This window comes from Nematolebias whitei, chromosome 17 (assembly GCF_014905685.2).
Source record: "Nematolebias whitei isolate Nwh7 chromosome 17, NemWhi1, whole genome shotgun sequence".
NCBI lineage: Eukaryota > Metazoa > Chordata > Actinopteri > Cyprinodontiformes > Rivulidae > Nematolebias > Nematolebias whitei.
In genome coordinates this window covers 12,261,832-12,270,044 of record NC_056514.1, presented here as the reverse complement: position 1 = coordinate 12,270,044, position 8,213 = coordinate 12,261,832, and the positions used below count along the sequence as shown (strand labels likewise).

General features: G+C 36.3%; 1 protein-coding gene across 1 annotated transcript in view; it reads right to left on the bottom strand.

The window, feature by feature from the left end:
- The window catches only part of wdr45b (WD repeat domain 45B), a 56,866-nt gene that overhangs the window by 45,275 nt on the left and 3,378 nt on the right, over positions 1-8,213 (bottom strand). The window lies entirely within an intron of this gene.

Here is an 8,213-nt window from a genome sequence, read left to right as displayed (position 1 = left end):
CCCCCTCTTTTCAACTTCTTCTTCCCGTTGAAAGTTTTCCGGGGCATTCATGCTTTGTCAGAACGCATAGTTACTCAACATGCGTCTGTGCATGGCACATAATTACGCGATGCGTAGTTATGCACACGGGGAGCTGAGTGACAAGACGTTTTTTGGGCAAGCTTCTGCTTCTTACTGTGTTCGAATGGACCCAGTGAGGCGAGGACCACATCGGCTTCGCCCTTTACCCACTAAAGCGAAGGCCTTAAAGGGCGAAGCTTATACGACATAGAACGTTGGTTACGTACTGTAACCCCAGATTCTATGAGTATAAGCGTAGCCCTTTAAGCGTCGGGCCTCACTGGCTCCTAAATGGCTGAAGAAAAAGCTATTTTGGGAGCCGATTTCCCGCTCTTAACGTAATTTATACGGACCGGGTGGGGCCCACACAGCAGGTGGGCGTGGACTAATTTTTTCAGTGCTTATGCTCTGCATTACGGGATAAACCCACTAAAGCGAAGGCCTTAAAGGGCTACGCTTATACTCATAGAATCTGGGGTTACAGTACGTAACCAACGTTTTATATACAAGACTGGTTGCATATAATAACGGTTTTAGTTTTAATTTACTATATGATGTGTTCAAATATGTTATTGTTAGAGTTTACGCTAACAGTCGATTTTTCTCAGTTCAGTGAACTTCTTGAGGACGTCGTCCAATGTATAATAATGCCTTTAAGCATTTTTATTTATTGAGTTCTCTTGCTTGGTACATTATTACTATTTTTTTTGTTTTTTGTTTAAGCAATTTACAACATGACAGTAATGTCACTGTTTAAAGGAAACAATTGCTCAATAAATTATTAAAATGCAATTTGTTATGTTTGGGTTCTTTCATCTAAGGTAGACATGGTGTGACCCATGTACTGGTTTTGATTTTTAGTTTTTACTGTAACTGACCTTGAAAAGAGTTAGAAACAAGGACTCAGCAGCTGATCCTCCGTAGAAAAATTATATGGACTACAGGCCATATATTATTTGTTTTATGACATTTAGTGAAGGTTTTTGTTCGGATTAAGACAATAAATGTCTCAATTTCACCACAGATGAACTGTTCCTGTTGCCATATCTTTTGAAATAAAACTGCACAACACAAAGTAATTTAAACAGGAATGGGTAGATTAAAGCAAATTCAATGCATTTCCTAAAAATTAAATGAAGAGAAAAAAAACAGGAGCAGCCAGTACAGGAGTGGGAGTGATTCTGAACAGGAGCAGGAGTCATGTTACCAGGAGTAGGACAGGATTTATTTTTTTTACTCTGGACCAGGATTGGGACAGCACTGGATTTTTTTCTGTGGGACCAGGACAGGACAGGAGTGAAAATCCACTCCTGTGTGATCACCAACAGGTTTGGAAAGACTGCTGCGTGATGACGAGGACAGAACAAGGGAAAGTGTGAATTTGCCTCGAGACAAAAGTGACATTGAGAGCGACATCGAAAGAGACTGAGGACGTGTGTGATGAAGTTTTTCTGAGGATGTTCAATTCTGACACTGAAGAAGACTTTACTGTTCTTAGTGCACAGGAGGAAGATGAAGATAGTGTTCAGTGACTTCCTGGTAGGTTACTGTATTTTTTTAACCAGCTGTGTTACAGGCACTGTTCAGGAAAAAAAAAAAAAAACATTTACTGTATGTATTTGTGTTTGTTACTGGTAGGTATTTAATTAAAAGTTAAAAATAATCTTCCTGTGTAAATATTTCATGTTACAACATGGACACCTTATAGACAAGTGCAGCCTGTAGATGTACAATTTTTTTTTTTTTTTTATGTTAATGAGTGCATCTTATTTTCAGGTGCGCTCAATAGTCCAGAAATGATGGCAGTATAAAACCCCAACTGGACAGATTACAAACAAAATTACACCAAACTAGCAGATAACCACAGTTAAAGACAGAACCATCACTACAGCAACATTAGGTACTGATGTAAATTAGAACTGAGGAAAAAAATCCTTTTATGCAAATCAAAATTACAGAATTTTGAATTTTAGATTCAGAATTTTGAATTCAGAATTTTAACAGAAGAACTTGCACATTTCTAACATCCACCTCAAAAATCTATAGATGTCAGATGTCATACTCTTTATTGAGACCTTTAGGAGAGAAGTTCTCTTTGGACAACTTGTCTATATCTGCTCCTCTTCTTGGATTTCAAACATGCTCCAGACTAATATACCTGCGTGAGGTTCTAGATGATTGGTCTCCATCAAATGCCAAAGAGTTCCTCTGATCCTGAGATTGAAAACAGCTTCAGTTTTCTTCTGTTCTATTTTAATGCTCTTCAATTTTAGGTTAAACAGCATGGGCATTATATAAAATAAACAAACGGTACACCCATGTCCCCGTTGCTGAGGGATTTGAATAGTGAATGTTTGGCATGTAAGTGATTATTCTGGACTGGGACTGAACAGGAAATATAAGTACAGTAGTCCTTCGTTTATTGCAGGGGGAGCCGTATAAAAATAAATAAATAAATAAAATAAATTTATATATTTATATATATATATATATATATATGCGAACATACAATGATGACAACACATTATATTCTAAACAATGTTTGTAAACTCTAAATGCTCTAAAAGAGCACAGAATGTCATCATTTCAGCTACCTGACTCCTCTGCTCTTTACCACCTGCAAGCACTCTTGGCCACGCCCACTTCTCAGGTCTGCAGCAGAACACCTGATCAGCTGCAGCAGAACACCTGATCAGCTACAGCAGGAAGTTTATCCTGCAGTGTGAGCTGCACAAAGGTGCATCAGGTGCTAAATAATTTATTTTAAATAAAAATTCCATGCCGATCGTGCGGCTCATCCAATAATCAGCCAATTGTGTAATGTTCAATCTTATTTTGAAAAACTGCAATAGAGCGAGTTTGTGATAAACGAATCATGAAGTAGCGAGGGACTACTGTAAATCTAAATGTTTTTTGATACAAGATATTCAAGTATGTATGAGTTACGCTGTGTAGAATTACAGGTAATTTTTTGTTGTTGTTTTTCTGCTTGTCTGAAACAGCACAGAATGATATGCGATATCTGTGTGATAGCTTAAGCATAGCCTTTAATCATTTAATAGACTCATTTGGTTTTACCCAAAATGTCCACACATCTACTCATTCTTATCATCAAACTCTTGATTCAGTTCTTACCTATGGTATAGAGATTAAGGACTTGGTAATAGTTCCTCAAAATCCTATTCTGTCTGACCATTTTTTAATAACCTTTGAGTTTACATTAAATGACTACACAGTCACTGAGAGTAAATTTAATCTCAGCAGGTGCTTATCAGAAAATGCTGTAACAAAATTTAAACAATCTCTTCCATCAATGTTTTCCTCTGTCTTGCAGAGTAATGCATCAGAGAACAGTGACTTAGATCATCTAGTTGACCATCTTACAACTTCAATGCAAACGTCACTTGATAAAATTGCTCCACTGAAAAAGAAAGTAATCAATCAGAGGAAACTGGCTCCTTGGTTCAATTCTGAGTTACGTACTTTAAAGCAGCATCTAGAAACCAGGAGAGAAAATGGCGCTCTACTAATGTTGAAGAATTTTATTTAACTTGGAGAGATAGTCTGCTAACATATAAAAAAGCTCTCCGTAAAGCTAGAACTTTATATTACTCATCTTTAATAGAGGAGAATAAAAACAACCCTAGGTTTCTGTTTAGTACTATTGCTAGACTAATTAAAAGTCCCATTTCTGTTGAACCATGTATCCCTACAACTATAAGTAGTGATGCCTTCATGAGATTCTTTATAAAGAAATTATTTCAATTAGAGAGAAATTCAAACCAACCTTCCTTCTACTATCTCTAGTCCCCTGTCAAATGAGGCATCTTTAAAAATTTCACTAGAGCCTGATTTATGTTTGGACAGTTTTTGTCCTGTTGAGCTCTCTGAATTGTCAAAAATAATAACCTCATCCAAACCATCCACATGCCTGCTAGATCCCATCCCAACCAGACTTTTAAAGAGGTATTTCCCCTAATTAATGTCCACATTTTGGATCTACTTAATTTGTCTTTAATGGATGGTTATGTACCACAGCTCTTTACGATTGCTGTAATTAAACCTTTACTTAAGAAGTCTGATCTTGATTCAGAAATTCTGGCCAACTATAGACCTATATCTAATTTAACTTTCATCTCAAAAATTCTAGAGAAAATAGTTGCAGGTCAGTTGCGTGAACATCTACAAAGAAATAATCTGTTTGAAGAGTTTCAGTCAGGGTTTAGAGCTCATCATAGCACAGAAACAGCACTAGTAAAAATAACTAATGATATTCTCATGGCCTCAGACAATGGACTTGTGTCTATACTGGTCCTGTTAGACCTCAGTGCTGCATTTGATACAGTTGATCACAATATTTTACTACAGAGACTTGAATATGATATTGGGATTACAGGAACTGCTCTAAAATGGTTTAAATCATATCTATCTGATAGATTCCAGTATGTAAATGTAAATAATAAACCTTCTTCATACACCAAAGTTAGTCATGGAGTTCCTCAGGGCTCAGTGCTTGGGCCAATACTCTTTACTTTATATATGCTTCCATTAGGTAAAGTTATTAAACAGTGTAGTGAACTAAGCCTCAGGTCAAAATCTGGCCCTGAGGGCCTTCCTGGGACAAGAACTGTTATTTCATTGATTTGAGTCCAGAAACACAAAATTAAGTTCATCCAGAGACTTTCTAAGTGTGTCCTGCACTGATCAATTGAAAGAACACTCTCTTTTTTATTATCATTACTATTTTACAATATCTTGATAATCAAAAGTGTGTTTAGTTCAAACCATTTTTAAATGTTGAAGTGAACTACTCATTTTAAATCAACTGTGAAACAGTATTAATGATTTTTAATCCTCATTCAAAGTAGAAATCAAGTTAATGTCTGTTACAAGAGTAATGATGCATTTTTAATTCTCTGTCTGAAATGAGAAGGAGTAAGTCGGTCAGAAGTCAAGTTTCGGTCAAAAACATGTTTACTGGAAAGAAATGTCATGTTTAACTTTTTCAGACAGATAGGAGGAAAATGGCTCCAAAAAGTCTCATTTCTTCAAAACATCTTTCTGTCTGTTCTTAAAACAATCTAATCTTTCTCCTTGACTTTTAATAACCTCTTACGTCACTAAGACCACACACCTGTTGGTTCTATCAGCCAATCAGGAAGTTCTCAGAGGAACCGGAAGTGACCTCTTTAAAAGGGTCAACACTTCCTAGTTCCAGGCAGTGCAGTTCGGAACGCAGAACGCAGAACAAAGTTCCAGAAGGAAGAACAAAGTTCAGAGTCTCGTGGGGATTATGGAATCTTCCACATCTGAGTGGAACCTCTGACGGGCTCACAGCTCATGTGAGTCCACCTGGGAGGTGAGCTGCTGTTGAACGAAATGATCTCACGACTCCTGAGGTCTTTGCTATTCTTACGGAGACGCTGAAAAGTGGCTTGAAGTGGAACTTTACGCCGGAACTGAAATATCTTCAGAAAGGTAAAAAGTCGATCTTCAACTGCGAAGTGTACCGTGGGTTAAGCTGGGTCCAAAGGAGCGTGTTGTTCTGGTTATAACAGACAAATTCCCTCACCCATCTCTCTCCATTTAAGCCTCATTTCCCATCTTTAAAACTCTTCTACCTTGCCAGTAATCACCCAGATATTTTCAGAAATGTCTGTTGGTTTAAAAGCTGCAAGTGGAAACCATGGCCGTATGGTTTTCTAATTGTAAAGCTAATTAATTAAGCTGTTGTTGAAATCAATCTGCCAATTATTGTAAATGTGTGATGTTGTTTTAAATCGTTTTTAATTAAACGGCTCACTGTTGATGGTGAGTCAGAAACTAAAACACGTTTCCGTCCACATTTAATCATTCAATGCACGATAGAACTCAGTCCAGAAAAATGAAAGAATCCGTTTAAATTATGGATAATATCTGACAGATAATGTTCATTACAACAGCATGGGATAAATTTCCATTGTTATGCTGATGACACACAATTATATTTGTCCATTAAACCCAATGAATCATATCAGCTACTTAGACTACAAGCATGTCTTAAAGATATAAAAACCTGGATGACCCTTAATTTTCTCCTGTTGAACACAGACACAACTGAGGTTTTGGTTTTTGGACCTGAGCACCTTAGGAATTAATTTTTCAGTCTTTCTCCCTCCTTAGATGGCATTAATCTGTCCTCCAGCTCTAATGTTAAAAATGTTGGTGTTATTTTTGATCAGGACATGTCTTTTATCCCCCACATTAAAAACGTTACTAGAACCTCCTTCTTCCACCTGCGTAATATCGCTATGGGAGACTGCAACGAAGCCAAGATTCAACTTGTCTGCTAGATTCCTTAGATGGAGAACTTTACTAATTGGCTTTTATGTATGTGAATGTTTCTGTAAAGTGCCCTGAGACAACTTTGTTGTGATTTGGCGCTATATAAATAAACTGAATTGAATTGAATGACAGATCTCCGTGAGTGGAGGGAGCGATTTGATCAAAAACCAAACATAATGGCCGAGCCAGGGGGTGGCCATAGAGTAATCTTTGGCCACCCCAAGTATTTGAGAAAACTATACTTTTATGCAATATAAACCTAGAAGCATAGTTTGGTTGGTTTACATTGTGTGAAGAGTTCTTTTTTGTAATGCCACTACCCCTCTCCTCACGGCTTTGTCCCTTTTTCTATCTAAAAAATTGATTCTGAAAAGAATAAGAAGGCCGCGCTATATAGCAGCAGCTTTGTGCACTCCATCCATCTTTTGGACGGCTGTACGTACATATTCTCATTGTATCTTGGTGCAATGATAATAAAGCTTACTCTGATATTTTTGGCAGTGGCCATCTTGGATTTTGACACAGCAACACAATTTTCGCTAATGACATTTCTTATGCCTTAACGCAGGAACAAATCAAAATGGAAACCGGTACCTGACTCATTTTTCAAGTTAATCATTAATAATAACCGGCACGGACAGATGGACAGTATTTCCAATTCGCCCTCTTTGCTCTGCGACAGGGACAATAATGTTTTTGTTGGACAGATTGTGCCTCCTATCCTCTTAATGCCATCTGTGATTGGATGAGTATAATAATAATAATAATAATAATAATAATAATAATACTTTTATTTAAAAAGCGTCTTTCATGACACCCAAGGACACTTTACAAGTGTCCTTACAAGTATATAAGAATGTATGTAAAACTAGCAAAACTGCATTTCCTGTGAAAATGCAGGGTGAAGGTTTATTGCTAAAGAACTTGCTGAAAAACAGATGAAATTAGCTAAAAACATGCTGAAATGTAGCTGAAATAGAAGAAAAAGCCTAAGTTAGCAGAAAGAACACATACTTGCTGAATTAGATTTAAATAAGCAGAAATTAGCACACAAAATTGGGAAATTAGTTAAAAAAGCTGAAATTAGCAAAAAAAAATTGCTGAAAAGTAGCTGAAAAGGCAGAAACAAGCTCAATCAGAAGGAAGTGGAAGGAGCTGAAATTAGATTTTTCCTAAATGTGGAATTAGATGAAAAAGCTAAATTTAAGCACAAAAACAGCTAAAAAGTAGCTAAATAGCAGAAAAACCTGAAACTATCAGAAAAAATCTGAAAAGAGCATGACCAACTGAAATTAGCGGAAATAAGTAAATTAGGCTGAGAGTAGCAGAAATTACCACAAAAAAGTTGAATTTATTTGAAAGCAACCGAAATTAGCTTAAAAATGCTAAAAATCTTGCTGAAAAGCTTAAATTAGCAGAAGAAAGCAGAAAAAAACATGTTTGTATAATTAGGCTGAAAGAAGCAAAAATTAACAAAAAAAAGGGAAAATAATTTAAAAAAAAAACAACAGAAATTAGCAAGCAAAAAAAAAAAAAAAATAAAGCTGAAAAGTAGCTTAAAAAGCAGAAAGCTTAATTTACCAGAAGGAAGTGGAGCGAGCACTTTTTTTACTGAATTTGGCTGAAAACAGTTGAAACAACTGCAAAAAATGTGGAATTAGCTGAAAAGGCTTAAATTAGTATAAAAACAGCTATACAGTAGCTGAAACTTACTGAAATAAACTGAAAAGAGCATAAGATGAAATTAGCAGAAAGAAGTCAGAAGAAGCACAAAAATGTTGTAGTTCGCAGAAAGAATCTGAAAGGAGCACAAAACAGCTGAAATTAGT